Raw genomic sequence first — 20,718 nt, 5'->3', positions numbered from 1 at the left:
TGTTTGATTGTTTTTTAAGGTGTTTTAAAATTGGTGTTTATATTTGTATTTCTGTTTTAATTGTTTTTAATGATTTCTGTTTTTTAATTGTAAACCGCCCTGAGCCAGCTTGGAAGGGCGGTATAAAAATCAATTAATCAATCAATAAAAATCAATCAATCAATCAAATAAATAAATAAAATTAAAAGAAGTGAATGTAAATCCAGGCACTGTGAGATCTAATTTTCATTTGGTGACCTCCTTTCAGACTGCTGCAGGATGCTTTACAGTGAGTAGGCTGTCTAGGGCAGAGGAGAAGGAATGATTTAAAATGAACTACTAGCTGGGCCAGGCGCAGAACATCTGCGCCTCCATCCAGCCTACCCTGGATCCAGCCCCTCCAACCGCCTTCTTCCCCAACAGCCCGCACACTGCCTTTTTCTTGCCGTTCCCCCGCCTCCACTTTCTGGCTGGCCAGGTGCTGGTTTCTTCTCCTCCCCCCCCCACCCCCCCCGGTTGGCCTGCCCACTGCTGGCAAGCCGGGTGCCAGCTTCCTCTCCTCCCAATTTCTGGCTGGCTGGCTCCCCCCGCCAGCTTTCTGGCCAGCCAACGTGTTCTTCGTCAGCCACAGCTGCCATTTTCCTCCTTCCCACCCATCCCGTGGCTATCCAGCAGCTCTCCGAACTCTCGCGAGAGCTGCCACACATGGGATTAGCCACAGGTATTCCTTAGAGCATTAAATATATTTAAATGGAGACAACAACTCAGGAGATCGGTGTACGCTGTGCAAAGGTGTGCGGGGCAGGGGGAAGCTGTCCGTTCCGAACTTATGGATACTAAAGAAGAACATTTGCATTGTATAAAAGCCAAGGATGTGAGCAGAGGTATCCCTAATTCAAATTTCAGCTTAGATATAAATTATCCAGGGGCCAATTCAGATGGTACTTTGACTGGCCCTCTTGATCACTGCGGGGAGCAAAGGTGCACACACTCCCCCCTCCCCAGATCTAGTGCACCAGTCAGTGCTTTGTAGAAGAACGGCCTTCCCTCAGTGGAATAGCCCCTGTTTTGATAGCAGAAGGTTCCAGGTTCAACCCTTGGGCATTTCCCAGACATCTCCTTATAAAACCTGGAAGACAATTCTGTCAATTCAGTGTAGACAAAAGTGTGACTCTTCCTATGAGTCCTGTGTAAACCAGGGCTTGACAAATCCCAGGTGCCAGGGAGCCAGATTTTAATCATGGCACCTGGACTAGGATATTCAGAGGTGGCTGTGGTTGTTATTGCTTAACATATTTTTATTTTGCCCAAAACTTACATCTCTGGGTGGTTTACAACAAAGCAAAATAAATAACAACAGAAAGATTAAAACATTAGCTAAAACAAAATAAATTGCAACAGAAAAGGTTAAAATGTTACAACAATTGTAAAACAGTATTTTAAAACATTGTTAAAATTATTAAAACAATATTTAACTAAAAGCCTGGATGAACAGAGATTAAGGGCTGAGAGAGATTCCTGCCGGCAACCTTGGAGAAGTCACTGCCAGTCTGTGTAGACGATACTGAGCTAGATGAACCTGTGGTCTGACTCAGTATATGGCAGCTTCCTATGTTCCTAACTGGCAGTTTGGCTATGCTGCTGGTTCCCCATGTTGTGTGAACCCACTCAAGAATATATAATTCTCAAGATTCTACCCCCAGATTCATTCAGCCCCCTCCCTAGCTGCTTTTAAGGCCCTTCTTAAGACCTACCTGTTTCACCAGCCATTTGCCCTTTTAATTTTTTAAAATTGTTATTGGTATTGTTTTTCACCACCTAAAGGCAGTATATAAGGAAATTTTAATAAATAAATAAATAAATAAATAAATAAATGATATTGATAGCGATATTCATGAGTCCTATATATTAATCATTACATAACACATGATAAAGGTCAAAGCTGTCTAACGCTTAGGATTTTAAATCCTGAATTTAGGTTTCCAAACAAAAAGGAGCAAATCTCTTCACTCAACCGCAGTTTTATTAAATTCCTCAAGGCCTTTCATTGACCTAAAAGAAATGAGCAGCTGAGTGTTTTGCAATTATTATTTTTTTTAAAAAAAAACTTCAGAGCAACTCTGGGAGGTCCAGAAGTGTCATTTATTTCCAGTTTATAGACACAAGGTGAGCTTATAGGTCAGCAGGTTGAGATGGCTAGAAATGTCATTACTCTGGGAGGGTCACTGCTCTGGAACGGGTGATTTTTCAGCAGGTTTAACCCATTTAACAACATGGAAATACAGCTCCTATTTAAAAATCTGAATGATGATACCTTGCCAGAGGTTGCAATATAACTGGGTGGTAGAATCTGGACAAGGTTCATATTAACATTGGTGATGGTGTAATGCTGCCAAAAGGAGAGGGGGGGAGAAATGCATACATTAGAAGCAGGGAGAAGGCACCTCCGTGATTAAGGGATTCTGAATGTTATATTGGCAATTGGTTAATTTCTGCTTCATTTAGAAAACCACAGAACCTAAAAACCCAGGTGCCTTTTTTTGGTGGCAGTGGGGTGGGGGAGTCATAGCAGAAGAAAGCAAATTACCACCTACACAAAAACAGTTTGTTGGTCCTCTGCTTCCTGGACCCATTTTTTGAATGTGCTTTCAGCCTTGGCTACGTTGCCTCCTGTGTCCTCTTCCCTTGCCAGCTCATTCTGCAGTTTAATATATCTCAAGGTCAAAAAGCGTATCAGAATAAGCAGCATAAATACATGATTTTTCTCCCTCTCAGTCAGCCTGTTATTTTTAATCATACTGATTTGGAATACACCAAGAGCCACTTCATGCACTCACTCGTGCACGCACACTCACACAGCACTTTCTCTAAACAGAGGGACTCTAATGTGTTCTGCAGTCATTGGATGCCATTCCAGAATTAATTCAGTTTTTGTTTGAAGTGTCATTCCAAACTCTCTGTTCTTCTTAATCTCGTGGACCGGTGTCAGGAATTGCATTTGGGACTAGAACTGTGTGTTCCATTGCTCCTTGGTGTGATCTCTCCAAAGCTGCAGCACAGTGATGGTTGATACAGTTGATTGTCTTTCCAGGCTCCCACAGAGCTCCTCCCACCATTGATTTGTTTGCTCATTAGGCAGTTTTAATCCCAGGTGGAAGTTTATACAGTTCAAATAACTGAACACAAGGAACGATATAAACAAACTGCAGAGCAGAAAAACAAAACAACTCCCCAGGTATAAGAAATAGCTTCACAGCTACCAAAAATGCTTTTTTGGGGGGTGGGGGGTAGCAGACTAAGTCTTTTATAGTCTTTTTTATTGACCATGGAGCACTGGTCAAGAAGGGGCCAAGTGGTCCTTCCAGGACAGGGAGGTCTATATTCTGGGTGCAACAGAGAAGGCCCTGCCATTTAACCCCACCAACTTTACTTCAGAAGTTGCAAAGCATTCAGCAACTGCCTGCCCCATACACTCCTCAAATTGCCCTGCCTATCATCCAGAAATTCAGTGACAGTCCGTTTCTGACATGTAACTCTGCCACAAATTTGTCCACTTTGACCCTCAGCCTGTTTGCTTCCAGTTATTCCTAGGCCTCTAGCAAGATCTGTAAGGTGCCAGAGGTGGACTCAATCCAGCAGCCAGGCTGGGAAGCTTACTCTCAGGCTAAGGGAGTTATTGGCCTTGTCTTTGCTGTGCTGTAGCATCATCCAGGTGTCAGCCAGAGCAGGTGATGTTGCTGCTCCTCAGACTGACCTGGCCATTTGACCTGGAGAACCTGGCTAGCTTTATATGTAAACTGTTGCTTCAGGCTTCGTTCTTCAGTCTGAGCAACTGATGTCGCTCAGTCACAAAGGCTCTTGTGCCTCACCTAATTCTTTCTACTCACATATGCCTACATTGCCAACTTTGGAAACAGAGCTTGCCTCTGCTGATCTCTGTTTGCTATGCTGGAGCTGGACCTTGACTTGGCTTGATTTGACTCAGTTATGTACATCAGGGCTGCTCAACTTTGGCCCTCCTGCAGATGTTGGCCTACAATTCCCATAATCCCTGGCTACTGGCCACTGTGGCTGGGGATTATGGGAATTGTAGGCCAAAAGCAGCTGACGGGGGGCAGGCGTCTAAGTTAAGCAGGCCTGATCTGCATCCAGCCCTAGGATAAATAGCCTCCTGGGCGAGGAGTGTTTCCCCATCCCACCCCCAGTTAGTCTATCAGTGTTGCTAAGTTGGATGACTTGTGCAGGCCTAGTAGTGTAGCAAGCACTACTGCTGTTCCTGGCTTCCCAGCAGTGCCGTTGAAAGGAGTCCAGAACTACCTCTCAGTAATTGGCTGCTAAGCTGCCAGGGTTCTCCGGCTCCAGATCTGGGATCCCACTGAAGCCTCGCAGGCCTTCCTTCTGCAGCTTCTTCTTAAGCCTGGCCTCTTTCTCCGCTCAGTCTGGCACCCCCTTCAGGTAGGCACCCCAGGAGACCGCCCACTCACTCTTCCCAAGGCGAATCTGATCCAGCGCCTTGAATCCTTGTCTGCCTGCTTTGGAACTCGACTGGGAATCTTGCTGCTGGTCTCTGAACCCAGTTGCAGCCTGACAAGGCGGCTATTCTCACGACCAGCGAAAATCGGGCTAGGAGAGCCTAGCCCGATTTTTGCTGGTTGTGTAAACCACCGGGCTTGCAGGTGAGCCCGGTGGTTTAAAAGCCGGTAACCCACTGATTTGCCCCTGCCCTTAAACTGGGTTTGTGGAGTGAGCGCTCCGCAAACCCGGTTTTTAAAATTGTGTGTTTGTGCGGCTTCGTGGCACAGCAACTCAGGAGTAGACCCCCAACCGGGAGGCTAAAAAGCAGCCTCCCGGGTCAGGGGTCTCTCCAGCATGCCCTGCGCATTTGCACAGAGCGTGCTGGAACTTCCGGGCGCTGCGCAACCCCTGAACTCACAAGCCCCCGCCGGCTCCATGGTGTAGCCAGCAGTTGTGTGGGTGGCCGCTGTGGCCGCCCAGGGAGGGCTTGCTGATCGTCTGCAGAGAGAGCGGGTTTAGTCCGCTCTCTCTGCAAACCCGATTTGGCTCTCCTCACTTGATCGTGAGGAGAGCCTCAAGATCTGTCACTTCATTTCTTTTTGAGGTTCAGTTCTTCTAGAACTTGTATCTTTATCATCTGGCACTCCTTGATGCCTGTGCCCCAGTGGTGACACACTTGAGAGCAACTGAACACTATGGGGAAAGTGTACCCCTTAGAAGTGGCAAGCAAGATGGCACATGGGTTTGTCCCAGGCTCTTTCTAATTAAAATGTGATAACCGTACATGTTAGCAAACGGCAAAACCCAATTTATCACAAAGCACTGGAAAGTACCAGGGCAGGAAGCAACAGTACAGAATAGGGATGTGCAGAAGCAATTCGATCGCAAACCACCTTGAGCTGGTTCATCGAGCAAATCAGTTTGACCAAACTGGTTTGCATACCTGTGGTTTGGTCCAAATTTTGGTCCGAATTCAGACTGAATCGCACCAAACAGTCCAAACATACCCCAGTACAGAAGACTGTAGGGCTGCTCTCATGATGATTACTGGGGTAGGAGAAGCCCGCTACCCTAATCGGGGAGCCATGCATCCTCCTGATTGGCCATCGTGAGAATTCTACAAGCAAGGTAGGCAAAAGGGACAACGCTTGTCTGCAAGCTGGATATGGAGGCGAGAGGCTCAGGGAGTATTTTCCCTCCACCCGCACTCTAGAGCTGGGTAGAAGTTCTGGGCTCGCTACTACTGCCTGCCTCTGTCCCCAGCTCGCCGACAAGCATTTTCCTCTTCTCCTACCTTCATTGCAGGATTCTCGTGATGACTAATCAGGAGCACGCACCCCTCCCAAACTAGGATAGGAGGCTTCTCCTACCCTAGTAATCATCATGAGAACAGCTCTTGTATATCCACTTACAAGATTTCAGAGAACAGGACTGGTGGCAAAGTTCTACCTGCAGACTATATTTGCACACATTTGACTGCGCTTGGCTAAATCTGACTTGGTATAAGGCAGCTCCTTTAGATCCACTTCCACTTGAAAACAGCATTTGTTTATCAAAGCAGGGTTTGCTGGGAAAGTGCTAACCTTGGGAGCAGATGGCATTCATTATCGGCCCTGAAGGTGGTAGTTGCCGATGATGAATGGCTAGGCATGGGATGATGAATTGGAAGTTGGGCTTAATGATTCACAAAACTCTTTCTTTGCCATACAGCATGAGTCCAGTGACAGCTCGGAAAGTGGACATACGTATGTCATGCCAGCAATGAAGTCGGGTCAGAATAGAGCAGGAATGGTTGTGACCTGGGAGCAACAGCAATGGTCTTGGCAGGATTCAGTGCCCACAGTTATACAGGACTTCCAAATTGGGTCTCTTAGACCAAGGGTTCCCAGCCTTGGGCCCCCATATGCTTGACTACAGTTCCCATAATCTCCAGCGATTTTGGCTAGGGATGATGGGAGTTGTAGTCAAACACCTGGGGACCCCACATTGAGAACACATGTTCTTTGAGAACCCATGTCCTAGACAAATGGATGGCCCATCTGCCACTACTACTGAACTACGAATAGTCTGATGGCTTGATATAGTTTCATCTCTGAAATTTAAGCAGGTCTGGGCCTGGCTAGTATTTGAATGGGAGAGTTTGCCCACGAACCCCATGAACTCACTACTCTGAGTACATGGAGGAAGAGCGGAATGCAAATGTTATAGATATAGATATAGATTTTTTAAAAGTTTTGGTTTTTTACTTTGTAGTTTTCTTGCATACTTTATCTAATATAGGAGGAGTTTTATGTTTTTATTTTATTTATACTTATATCCCGCTTTTTCTCCGAGGAGCTCAGAGTACATGGTTCTTTTTTTTTAATCCTCACAACAACCCTATGAGGTAGGTTAGGCTGAGAGATACATGACTGGCCCCGAGTAACCCAGTGAATTTCATGGTTGAATGGGGATTCGAACTCAGGTCTTCACGGTCCTAGTCCAACATTCTAACCACTGCTATTTGAGCTATTAATTGGACATTTTATTATATCATTTTAACTTTGTAATTTTTTGTATTTTATATTTTCTCTTATCTGTGAAACAGTCTGTGGTCCAAGACAAGACACTGGCTGTCATCCCCAGAGCAGTGGAGCAAGGACACTGCAGAAGCTGTGTCTTAATGCAATCAGTTTAAGCACATGGGGAAAGGGGAGAGACTTTTGCTGATCTCCCTTGCCTACGGAAGTGCTCTATGCCTTCCAAAAACATGTCCCTGAAGATTGTTCAACCCTTAAGGAGGGAGAGAAAATCAGCAAAAATCATTCCCCATGTGTGCTCTGCTGCTGCGGAAGCCTGGGGCTGCATCCTTATTTCATTGCTCTGGATGTCAGCCACTGAGTATTAAAAAGTAAAATGAACATTTCTTTGATCCAGTAGTGTGATAGTGACATGGATTACATACTCTCGAAATAGAAACCTTTTCTACATATCTGTCAATATCATTTTCAACTCTGCCCAGTTATTTTTTGTTGTAATATAATTTAACAAAAATATAGCAGATAACTCCTTAAATTCTATTTACCAGATACAAGTGAACCTCATTATCTGCATGGGTTCTGTTTCCATATATTACTGTGGATAATGAGTCATTGAGTCTATGGGAACACAAGGTTAGGTCCCCAGATTTAAAAAAAAATACACACAAAACCCACAAAAAGGTCCAAATAACATGCCCTACCGTGCTCCACAGGTCTCCTGCCATCCAACAGTGCTTCCCAAATGCCCCAAGTTGTCCCCCAAATCAAAGATCTTTTAAAAAAAACAAAACTTTTTACCTGAAAAGAGCCACAAAATGGCTCCCATGGACAAAATGGTGGCTGGAAATGACTTCCACGGTCACTTCTGGCCCTCTAGGAACTATGTATATGTGTGCTTTAACCCTTTCATATCCGCAGATAATGAAACCGGGTGTCAGACACGCGTGAATATGTGAAACTGCAGATACAGAATCCAAGTATAACGGGGTTCTCCTTTACTGTATTTCTTTATTCATTTGTGCTGTCTTTTTCCTGTGGAGCAAGCTAGCCCATGGGTTATAATTATGTTGGAATTGCCCAGATAAACAGGAGAATCAATATAAATCAGACTGTAGGCAAACATGAATCCGGAAGACAAAGCTATTGCATGGGTACTTTAGGAGCTGGAGAAGATGGAACAACCACCTGAGGTTTGTCGTTACAAGCATGACTGTACACTCCGCCCTCCCATTCATGCACAAGGAAGATTGAAAGCATCCATACCTGATTGAAACAAACCACGGTGCCTTGTTTTTATCCAGATTCAGCAAACAGATTTTAGTCTTGCCTTGTTCACAAACTTATTCGAACAAACTGCAGCTTGCAAAGTTTGGATGCAACAAATTGTGATTCTGAATAAAGCAGATTTATCCGCTGCATCCCTGAGGGTACACCTCACAGCCATCTCGTCACACCATGTTACTGGTTCCTCCTTTCTGTTGTTGAAAAGGTTTTTTTAGGGGTTAGATTGTTTCCCCCCAAGTCGGCACCTACCTAGGACCTGTCCTTAGTCCTCTGCCTACTCACTCTCAAGGCTATCACCTCTGCGCATGCCATGTCAGTGAGCCCAGAGCCCTCTGAGCAGACCTAGCTTTCCTGCCTTTCCACAAGGATGAGGTCTCTCTAACACCAGACATAACCTTTCTGCTCACGGTGGTTTCCCAGTCCAACCTGCCTCAAGAGATCTCCCACCCAGTATTCTTCCCTGCCCCCCAAACTGTGAGGAGCAAAGGTGGCATTCCATGGATGTCCGAAGAGCCTTAGCCTTCTACATCCATAAGACATTTTGTAATTCCAACACACTTTTCTTCTGCTGTGGGGGACCAAACAAGGGTCTCCAGGTCTCCTCTCCGACTTTTTGCCTGGGATGTGCTCCACCATCAGGCTATGCTACCAACTGGCAAAAAAGCCCTTCTGTGCTCCAGTGCATGCCCATTCGTCCAGGGCCATAGCAACCTCTGCTGCCTTCCTTGCTGCAATTCCTTTGGACATGATCAGCAGAGCTGCAACATGGTCCCAGACCACCACTTTCATCTGCCACTACACCTTGGACCTAAGGGCAAGACACCATGCCGCCTTCAGCTCGACGATCCTATACACTGCTGCTGGCGTTATTCAGTAGGCTGTCCCTCCTCCAGGTGAGACTCTCTATCCCCTACATGTCTGATGCACAGAGACCTCGATGAAGAAGAACAGGTTGCTTACCTGTAACCATATTTCTTCAAGTGGTTTTCTGTGCCTTCACATGACCCACCCACTTCCCTGCTGCAGCCTATTCCCCTTAGGGGATGGAGCTGCTCTGGGAAGAGCAGAAGGTTTCAAGTTCCCTCCCTGGCTTCTTCAAGATAGGGCTGAGAGATCCCTGCCTGCAACCTTGGAGAAGCCGCTGCCAGTCTGTGAAGACAATACTGAGCTAGGTAGACCAATGGTCTGACTCAGTATATGGCAGCTTCCTATGTTCCCCTTTTCAGACACTGAGGCAGTGGTTCCAACTGAGAAGATAAGGCAGGACAGACACAGGGTGGATACGAAGGGGGCGGGGCTACCACCAAATATTCTCTCTCTCATCTCTGGGAGGTTCCAAGGCAGGTCTCTAAACAGACACGAATCCCACACGTGTGATGCACAGAAGACCACTTGGAGAAACATTGTTATAGGTAAGCAACCTGTTCTTTTGAGCAAGACATAGTTGGTTGCTAGATCTGAACTTGGGTTTTGCTTTTAGTAGGCCAGATCAGACTAAGCTCAGAAATTGTAGTATCTGAAGTTCAAAACAAGGATAAACCACCTGCCAGGAAATCCCTTTCTGTTTAGGAGCAAGCAAGGTAAATATCAGTACATTGTGCCCATCTCAGACACACTTTTTGTTCTGATCACAGAGATGCAGTCATGCTTATCTTGGCGCCTCTTTAAAGTAGGTCAGTATTGACTACTTCCTTCTCCTTAGGCACCACTCTCCTCCTTTTGCCCTACATTTATAAAGAACTGTGACTAAAGGCTTTTCCAGACACACACACACCCCCACACACAGAGTAACTGTGCAGTTCTTAATTAAGTTGCCTGGGATCCAGATCTTTTTTCCCCAGGAAGTACTTTGGTTACATGAAAATAGTATGTTTTAGCCTACAATCAATGAAATGGGATGTAATTATCCACGCTTTTGTTGCAGGCTTAAAGAGTTGTTGTATAGAAAGTGGAAGGCCTTTAACATTCTTTTGCTGAGGTTTTACACATGCGGTGTGATTTCTTATGGGGGTGGGAGAGAAATCTAACCAAAAACTAAACGCTCAGTGAACTGTTCGTAAACTACAGGCCAGATTTTTCCATGTTTTGTTTTGGTTTTAACAATAGTTATGCATGGTAATCAACATGATAATAATCCATTATCATTTGCGTGTGTGTGTGTGTGTGTGTGTGTGTGTCTATATATATATATGTGTGTGTGTACACACACACACACACCCATGTTTTTAATAATTTATTTGAGCTCCAACTGGTTTTATGAATGATTGTGCTCCTGTGCTTTTTTGATGTTTTGTTTTATCATAATTATTTGTGTGCAGGATCACTGTTCTGTGTTGTTATCTTAGTACACCACCTGTGAGAGTGATAGTCTATAAATTATAAAGTAAATAAGATGCAGTAAAGCCATTCTTAAGCTATCTTGCCCAATGCAGTATGTCTTGTGTATGCCAGTCAGGTTTTATACTTGGAGGAACAGGACGAGATGAACTTTATAGGCCTCTTCAGGTGATGCTGTCCCCATCCTTGTTGAATGTGAGGAAAAAGAAATGAAACTGAACAGTGTGCCCCATGCCAGTGCACCTGCTGGCTGTGCCCCCATGTTCCGCATTTTTCTGCAGGCAGCAGCACCACCAAATGTGGGAAGCGTCCCTCCATGCAGTGCTGGATTTAGGAAGAAACTAAGTAGGCTACAGCTTAGGGCCTCGCATTATCAGGGGCCTCTGAATACCAAAAATTGCCTAAATTACAAGTTTTACACAACGGGTTGAACAATAAAGGAGAAAGGGGGAAAGCCTCAAAGACATTATTGTTCTGATAAGAAAATATACTTAAGGCTACACCATTTTTCATACTGAGTTTATAAATCTGTGCAGAAACAGCTGTAAACTATATTGCAATTTGATTAGACCAGGACCTGGTTTAGACCAATGCCTGTCATCACAGTTACAAGCAGAATTCATCTCTTTAAGCGCTGCTGTAACCGTGATCATTGCAGTGATGGGCGGGTGGGGAGTGGGTGGGTGAGAGGCATCCTGGAGCGGGACATTCAAGTGATTTATTTTTTAATGCTATGGGGCCTCTTATGCTTCATATAGCTTAGTGCCTCAGCATGTCATAATCCAGCCCTGCCTCCATGCAATGTAGAACCTCAGGCATTCCACACTGCATGGTGTAAACCTCCCCACCCTTGGTGCTGTTCTTTTTAGGTACTGCACTGAATGTGCTGTAGCCCAGCGGGCATTATCAGTGAGCATGCCTTTGTGTGGGTAGGTCACACTCTCATCTGCCCCCTCCCCATGCATTTGGGGATAACACCCAAACAGAGCTTTGGCCCAGATGCTGTGACGTTTACCCCTGCTAACTGAGCAAAGAGGCACTTTTTAAAAAGTGGTGATTCTCTCGTATTTAGCAGGGAGACAGCAACTGCCCCTATCCAGCTGCAGCACGGCAACTCTTCAGGGGTGATTGCTGGGGTCTACCTTATATTTCCCTTTAGATTGTGAAACCTTAGGGTCAGGGAACCATCTTTATTTTATTTTAGGTTTCTATGGAAACTGCTTCGAGTGCTTTTATTGAAAAGCAGTAAATAAAGATTCGTAGTAGATCTTCATATACTTTCACAATCCAGTAGACCACGTCTGCTCTGGGTCTGGAAGGAGAGGGATATAGGGAAGCGGCAGGCAAGCACAAAGTGAAGGTTTCAGAACAGGAAAGAAGTAGCCAGGCCTATTTTTATTTATTTTATTTTTACATTTATATTCTGCTCTTTCTTCAAGGTGCCCAGAGCAGCGCACATGGTTATGTTTATCCTCACATCAACCCTGTGAGGTAGGTTAGGCTGAGAGTTAGGTGACTGGCCCAGACTCACCCAGTGAGTTCCATGGCTGAATGGGGATTTGAACTCGGGTTTCCCTGGTCCTAGTCCAACCCTCTAACCACTACACCACACTGGCTCCTGGCTACAGAGGGACATGCCGAAAACAACACTAGGGAGCCTGTCAGGCCGGGTCAAAAGATGGCTGCCTGTTGCTCAAGCAAAATTAGTGCTCAGCTTACAGTGGGACCAGAGAGGGCCTGTCTGTCCCCCTCACCTTGGGTGAAAGTGATCTTAGAAAGCCACAAGAGGGCCGTGATTTGACTGAAACGGATGAACTCCACAAACTGAATTGTCGATTTCATTAAGGGCCCACTTAATCGCCCCCCTCGATTAGTGCATTCTGCAAAGAGGCAGGCCTGACCTGGAAGTGTTTCTATACAGGCCGGGTCAGAAAGAACTGAGAGGCTGCCTGAGGGATGGCGCCCCGGATTATGGAGGGCAATTCTGCCCCTTCTTTTTTCTCCATTCTGAAGTCTTGAGTGGCTGGCCCCCAAGGATACCAATGCAAAAGCAGGCCCACCTGGTTTGAACCCCATTAGAGCCTGACATACCAGGCAGTAGTTTTTAGCTAGCTGCGCTATATCAGGCAGTCTAGGTATGAGTGGGGAGGGGTGTAGTGGTGTGGGTTCGGGATGTGCAGGGACGGAGCACCAGGACTTCTTGGCTTCTCTGGCTGTTGGGTTGGGCGTGGCCATGGGGGCTGTCATGGAGCACGCCTTCTGCGCTTCTGAATTTGCAACTATGTCACTGGGAGGGAGGATTTCTATATTGTGCTTTTTGCTGTAGCAAAATTAAAAGTTTTTTAATTTTTATTTAAAAGTATTTTTTTTTAATTTATGTATTTATTTATTACAGTTATAAACCACCCCATCCAGAGGCTCTGGGCAGTGTACAACAACTTTAAAAACACACAATTCAAAACACAGTGCTAAAAACAATATAAAAACAATTCAAAAACAATTAAAACCATTAAAAACCAATTAAAATACTTTAAAAAAACAACACCACTTTACAAGCCTTGGAAGGCCAGGCCAAACAAATAAGTTTTTAGGGCTCTCTTAAAGGCTGACAGCGAGCCTAAACTGCGGATATCTGCCGGGAGTGCATTCCATAGGCCAGGAGCAGCTACAGAAAAGGCCCGGTTCTGAGTTGCCACCAGACATATCAGTGGTAACTGGAGACAGACCTCTCCAGATGACCTCAATGGGCGATGGGGATCATACCGAAGAAGGTGCTCTCTAAGGTTGCCAGGACCAAGCCATTCAGAGCTTTAAAGGTAATAACCGGCACTTTGTATTTCGCCCAGAAACATAGCAGCAGCCAGTGCAGCTGTTTTAAGACAGGCATAATATGGTCTCTCCTGGTTACCCCAGCGACCAATCTGACTGCCTCATTTTAGCTGAAGTTTCCGAACTACGTACAAAGGCAACCCCACATAGAGCACATTGCTGTGGTCGAGCCTGGAGGTTACCAGCTGATGCACCGCTGTTTTGAGGTCATTCTCTTCAAGGAATGGACGCAGCTGTCGAATCGGCCGAAGCTGATAGAAAGCGCTCCTGGCCATGGCCTCCACCTGAGATACCAGGGTGAGGCCTGGATCCAAGAGCACCCCCAAGCTGCGTACCTGTTCCTTCTGGGGGAGTATAACTCCAACCAGCACAGGGAAGATCAAACTCATCCCTTAAATTTAGAACATCTCATCACTTGTAATATTGCAACTGTGTTTTGCTCTTGATTGATGTTAATGCTCAAGGTAGACTAAAGGATTATGGGATCATTGTCGGGTGCGGCATAGTACTAGGCATCTTCAGATGCACTTGCCAGCTCACCAGTGGCAAGTGCTACCGGCCCTCTGGTGAGCAGGGCACACAGCACCACACCGATCTCCTCACCAGAGCTCTCATTCCCACTGCCGTTTTTGAGAAGGTTGGAAACAGTTCTCTCTTAAGCCCTCTGTCTGTGTGCCAGAAAAGGATCTGAGTGATTGGCGGTGACCATAAATAATGCCTGGCTAGTAAGCTATGCCTGCATAGTACACAGAGGAAATCTAAGCAGAGTGCAGCATGATACTACCGATCATGCAGATTTTATTCTGATTTACATCATGGTTTGATCTCCCCTTTTCTGTTAGAACTCCCAGGTCACTCCAATGATTTTTATGTATCATTTCTTCTAGCAGATTATAAATTTCAGGTCACTTATAATGTAGACAAGTGTTGTGCTTTTTAACCTCTAGGTTGCAGCAGACAATGGTTAATGATTTGTATTTAGCTTGATTTATTCATTACTGTAATTTTCGGTAGAAACACTGTAGTGGGTACGTTTTTAGAAGTTGTTTTTTGCCGCCAGCAGCATTTATGCTAGAGCTGCTCAACTTTGGCCCGCCTGCAGATGTAGGCCTATAGTTCCCATAATCTCTAGCTATTGGCCACTGTGGCTGGGGATTATGGGAGTTGTAGTTCGAAAACAGCTGGGGGGGCCTAGGTTGAGCAGGCCTGGTTTATGCCAATGCAGTATTTACACAGGAATTTGGAACGAACCAGAAAAGTGCTCCCGCAACCCAAAAAATAAGGCTTGATGTCCCCCTCTAACTGCGGCGTTTATGCCAATGCAGCGTTTATGCCGAAAATTACAGTACTGTCAGATATTAACCTTCTTTGTTGGCCTTGGGCCATAATAAAGAAAATCTGAATCTACTCCCTACATAAGAACATAAGAAGAACCTTGCTGGATCCAAGGCCCGTCTAGTACAGCTTCCTGTTTCCCACAGTGGCCCACCATATGCCTCTGGGAAACCCACAAGCAGGAGATGAAGGCATGCTCCCTCTCCTGAAATTGCTCCCCTGCAGCTGGTATTCAGAGGAGTTCTACCTCTGAACCTGGAGTTAGCTTATAGCCACCAAGACTAGTTGCCATTGATAGATATGTCCTCCATGAAAACTGAATTATGGGCATTGCACCCCACTCTGCAGGTTTAATAATAGTGTTCCCGCCAACATTTTGTAAATGGAAATAAAGACAGTCTTGTGGACTTAACAACACTCCGGGGCTATTCTCACGATCAAGCAAAATCGGGCTAGGGGAGCCTAGCCCAATTTTGCCTGATCATGTAAACCACCGGGCTCGCAGGCGAGCCCGGTGGTTTACGGGCGGCTAGCCTGCTTTAGTAGCCCTCCCCTTAGCCCGGGCAAACCTGGGCCACCTGATCATGAGTAGCCCCCCGGAGGGGAGGTGAAAAGCCGCCTCCCGACTCCGGGGGTCTCCCCAGTATGCCCTGCGCACTCGCACAGGGCATACTGGAGCTTCAGGGGGCCGTGTGGCCCACGAGCTCTCCAACCCCCACCGGCTCAGTCACGGAGCCGGCAATTGTGTGGGCAGCCGATCCAGCCGCCCAGGGCTCCCGCCGCGATCGTCTGCGGGGAGAGCAGGCTTAGCCTGCTCTCCCCGCAATAGTGGCAAAAGCAGGTCTCACTGATCATGAGACCCACCTCTCTTATCCACAAACCAAGGATCACTGAACATATGAGTCTATGAAGTTGCCTCATCCTGAATCAGATCTTTGGTCCCATCTAGCTCAGCATCGTCTATACTGACTGGCAGCGGCTTCTCCAGGGTTTCAGAGAGAGATCTTTCCCACCCATACCTAGCAATGCCAAGGAGTGAACCTGGAATCTTTCACATGCAAAGCGTGTGTGCTGCCACTGAGTTGTGGCTCCTCAGTGCTAGACAGTTGCATGTTGCTGAAGGTTCTGTCCAAGGCTAACCTAAAGTCTCCATTTCCTTATTTTCAAAAGCATAAGAACACATGATAAGTAGGGATGGTTAAAGCGTGTGTGAGTCACATTGGGAGCATGAGAATTTCCCATGTTGCAGCTTTAAAGTATTACTCAAAGACTCAACTTTCAGACATTTATTTGGCTCGTTGGTGTATATCCCATCTTTCTTTAGGGTGTGTGTGTGTGTGGCCCCAGCCAAAGCAGCCATTAATCAATCTCCATCAGGGATGCAGTCACATGTTCTATTGTATTCTCCTGATTCGGATTAGAAAAAACATCTCTTCAGGAAATGGATTGCCTTGATCCACCACTTTAGAACATTAGACCTGCATGCATGAATGCATGCATTTATGTATCATATTTATATACCGCCCAAAACCTGTGTCTCTGGGCATTGCATATGGACATAGTAAGATGCCTTATACTGAGTCGGACCATTGTTCCATCTAGCTCAGTATTGTCTACACACTGACTGGCAGCAGCTCTCCAGATTTTTAAAAAGGGGGTCTTTGCTAGCCTTATCTCAGGATGCCAGGGTTTGAACATAGGAAGCTGCCTTAAACCGGTTCAGACCATTGGTCCATTTAGCTGAGTATCAAGACCTGCTCAACTTTGGGGCCCCCAGCTGTTTTTGGATGACAGCTGTAGCCAGAAATGATGGGAGTTGTAGGCCAAAATCTGCAGGAGGGCTAAAGTTGAACTTGACTGGACCAGTTCCGTTCCCCCGGTTTTTTAAAAAAAAAACCTTAATTTTTTTAAAAAAAAAATCATGAACCCCCAGCACTGTCGGGGTTTTGGTCCAAGGTTGGACCGAACCGTGGGGTGGGGTGGGGGGTCTGTTCGACCACGGAACTCAAACTGTTCGCACATCCCTACCACTGAGCTGTATCCCCATACCGTACAGGGCAGTTACCAGGACATAGCACAGCAACCAGGTTGAAAACTGCAAAGTGTGCATACATCCCAAAGGTGTACAATGAATGAACTAGCCTTCATCTTCCTTTGATTGCTGTCACTGCCAACTCAGCCTTGAGCAAGTGATGCATTGCTTGGAAGCTTACTTTGCCACTGGCAATAGTTTGGTTCTTCTTCAGGCAAACAAATTTCTGTTTTCAAGCATTTCCATTCATCATGACTGACTGGCCAATAATGAGCCCACACTTTTATTTATATAGCAATATCCCCGGAGAAGCAATGGGGTGTGTGTGTGTGTATATATTTTACCAAGCTGCTCTGTTCCCACTCTCAGTGGGTCACATAAATGGATTGACAATACATGTGAAATTCTATTTCCCTTCAAATTAGCTAAAAATATAGGATTTTGTGGTAAAGAACACATTTACAGCTGTGAATATGAATAGATGCATTAGCCAGAGTTCATGTAAGAACAGAGTAACTTGAATTTTGAGTGAACAACCTCAACAAAACTGTAATTAATGAGCATTACCTACGCATAGAAAATCGGGCTAGAATGCCTTTGCTCTGGGTGCTTTTGATATCAGAAGTGTGTCAGGCATTTTCCCCCTCAGGCTTTTAAAAAAAACTATTCTTCATTCTTTTTGGCAGGCTGTTGAAACGTAGCTTTTTAGTGGATGATTTTGGTTGCTTGTATTTAGAGCTTTTTCTGTACTGCAACTGTTAATTCTCTCTTCTTTATTTGTGCTCCTTTAAATTTTTGTTTTCTTTTATATGTACTTAATCAACCCCCCTCCATTTCAAATCAAATATTATAACATAAAATGGTAGAGTAATCGAAAATAACAGAAGAAAAGGAAAATGCTTAATGACTGACATAATATGTAATCTGTTTAATTCTTGTGGTACATTGCCATAGGTTGCCTTTTGGGGAAGAAATATGGCAGAAATTCCCAAACTTAGGTCCCCAAATGTTGTTGGACTACAATTCCCAACAGCTCCAGCTGCGATGACCATTGTACCTACACTTAATGTATTTTCAATACCTAGGCTTTTAGTCTGTGACAGAAGATGTTTTTAATTGCTGCCCTTTTTGTCCTAAGAACATAAGAACAGCCCTGCTGGATCGGGCCCAAGGCCCATCTAGTCCAGCATCCTGTTTCTCACAGTGGCCCACCAGATACGGCTGGAAGCCACAGGCAGAAGTTGAGGGCATGCCCTCTCTCCTGCTGTTACTCCCTGCAACTGGTACTCAGAGGCATCCTGCCTTTGAGGCTGGAGGTGGCCCTCTGACTAGTAGCCGTTGATAGACCTCTCCTCCATGAAGTTATCCAAGCCCCTCTTAAAGCCATCCAGATTGTTGGCTGTCACCACATCTTGTGGCAGAGAATTCCACAAGCGGATTATGCGTTGTATGAAAAAGTACTTCTGTTTGTTGGTCCTAGATTTCCCGGCAATCAATTTCATGGGGTGATCACTGGTTCTAGTGTTATGTGAGAGGGAGAAAAAAATTATCTCTATCCACTTTCTCCACACCATGCATGATTTTATAGACCTCTATCATGTCTCCCCACAGTCATCTTTTTTCTAAACTAAATAGCCCCAGGTGTTGTAGCCTTGCCTCATAAGAAAGTTGCTCTAGGCCCCTGATCATCTTGGTTGCCCTCTTCTGCACCTTTTCCAATTCTACGATGTCCTCTTTTAGATGTGGTGACCAGAATTGTACACAGTACTCCAGGTGTGTCCGCACCATAGTTTTGTATAAGGGCATTATAATAGCTGTTTTATTTTCAGTCCTCTTCCTAATGATCCCTAGCATGGAATTGTCCTTTTTCAGAGCTGCTGCACATTGAGTTGACACTTTCAACGAGCTGTCCACCATGACCCCAAGATCTCTCTCTTGATCAGTCACCGACAGTTCAGATCCCATTAGCGTATATGTGAAGTTGGGGTTTTTTGTCTCAGTGTGCATCACTTTACACTTGCCAGCGTTGAAGCACATTTGCCATTTGGTCGCTCACTCCCCCAGTTTGGAGAGATCCTTTTGGAGCTCCTCACGGATTTCACTACCCAAGAGAGTTTGCTGCTCTTTTACACTCACACTCACACTCTCACTCTCACTTTCTCTCTCTCTCTCTCTTCTTTTTTTGCTTGTGTTCATTGTTTTGTTCTTATTTTTGAAATTTTATTGTGTTAAGTTGCCATGAGAACGTTTCCCACGGAAAGGCAGGATATAAATGTTGGGGGTGGGGGATGGTCTACACCAGTTTCCAAAAGAATAAAAAGGGAGGGCTACGTGGTCCTCCCAGAGGAGGGAGTAGGGGTGTGTCCGAACCGGTCTGGAGGCCATTCTAAAGGCCTCCGAACTGCCGGACCGATTCGGACCTGGCCGGTTCAGGTCCGGGTGGGAGGGTCTTCCTTTAAGGGCGGGAGGGCTTGCTTACCCCTCCCGCCTCTTTGCCCCCGCCAGAGGCCGTATTCTACTTCGTAATTGGGGCGCTGGAAACCAGCCGCCCCCCCCCCCGCGAGCGGATTAGGGCCAAAGGTTAGTAAACTACTGCCGCCGTCCCGCCCTCCCTCCCCCCCGCCCCCCGAGTGCTCACCACATTGTTTCCAAAAAAAGAGAGGAGCCCGCGAACAGAGCTCCTCTCTCGGCAAAGTCTCTGGCCCAACTGGGGCCTGGGGCGCGAGCGCGCGATACGACACCTGTTGGAACTTCCGCCGGAGGCCCGGTCTACCCGACCTCGTCCCGGCGGGTAGACCGGGCCTCCGGCGGAAGTTCCAACAGGCGTCGTATCGCGCGCTCGCGCCCCAGGCCCCAGTTGGGCCAGAGACTTTGCCGAGAGAGGAGCTCTGTTCGCGGGCTCCTCTCTTTTTTTGGAAACAATGTGGTGAGCACTCGGGGGGGGAGGGCGGGACGGCGGCAGTAGTTTACTAACTTTTGGCCCTAATCCGCTCGCGGGGGGGGGGGGCGGCAGGGGCGGCTGGTTTCCAGCGCCCCAATTACGAAGTAGAATATGGCCTCTGGTGGGGGCAAAGAGCCGGGAGGGGTAAGCAAGCCCTCCCCGCTCTAAAAGAAAGGCCCTCCTTCGGTGCCGGTCCGGACTGCTCCGGACCACACACATCCCTAGGAGGGAGTTCCAAAGCCTGGGTGCCACAACCAAGAAAAACCTGTCCCACACATCTGCCCGGCGGCTGTGACCTTCTTTCTGTTGGTATGACTGTACATACAAAGACCTAAATGTGCCAATTGTTATGCCACAGGAAAAGAGGCAGGGAGGGATGGGGGAGATTGTGTAGCTTAGAACTTAATGCAAACAGCTTAACATAGAAAGGAACATAGGAAGCTGCTTTATACCAAGTCAGACCACTGTTCTGTCCATCTAGCTCTGTATTGCCTGCTCTGGCTGGCAGCAGCTTCTCCAAGGTTTCAGGCTGGAGTCTTTCCCAGCTCTACCTGGAGATGCTGCCAGGGATTGAACCTGGGACCTTCTGCATGCAAATCAGATGCTCTACCACTCAGCTACGGCCCCATCCCCGATACACACAGAGCCCTTGAATCGGATATTGCCTTCTGTGCATGGCGGAGGTCATGGGGGATAGGGGTACACCCGCTCTCTCACTATGGGAAGAGAATTCACATCTCAGGTAAGCATATGAACAAATCAATGGAAGAAAGGTCTATCGCTAGCTATTCGTCCTGAGGGCAATGTAGAACCTCCATGATCAGAGGCAGTATACCTCTCCAAAGCAGTTGTGGGAGAAGGGGGCAATACCAGGGAGGGCTGTTGCCATAATGTTCTGCTTGTGGGCTTCCCAGAGGTTGGCCACTTGTGGGAAGCAGGATGCTGGA

At 46.4% G+C, this 20,718-nt stretch overlaps 1 protein-coding gene across 1 annotated transcript in view; it reads left to right on the top strand.

The window, feature by feature from the left end:
• Positions 1-20,718, top strand: part of GPRIN3 (GPRIN family member 3) — a 76,142-nt gene that overhangs the window by 31,137 nt on the left and 24,287 nt on the right. The gene's annotated exons all lie outside the window — the stretch shown is intronic.

Source organism: Hemicordylus capensis, chromosome 5, assembly GCF_027244095.1.
Source record: "Hemicordylus capensis ecotype Gifberg chromosome 5, rHemCap1.1.pri, whole genome shotgun sequence".
Lineage (NCBI taxonomy): Eukaryota > Metazoa > Chordata > Lepidosauria > Squamata > Cordylidae > Hemicordylus > Hemicordylus capensis.
The sequence above is the reverse complement of the archived record's forward strand: the minus strand, read 5'-3'. Positions and strand labels throughout refer to the sequence as shown.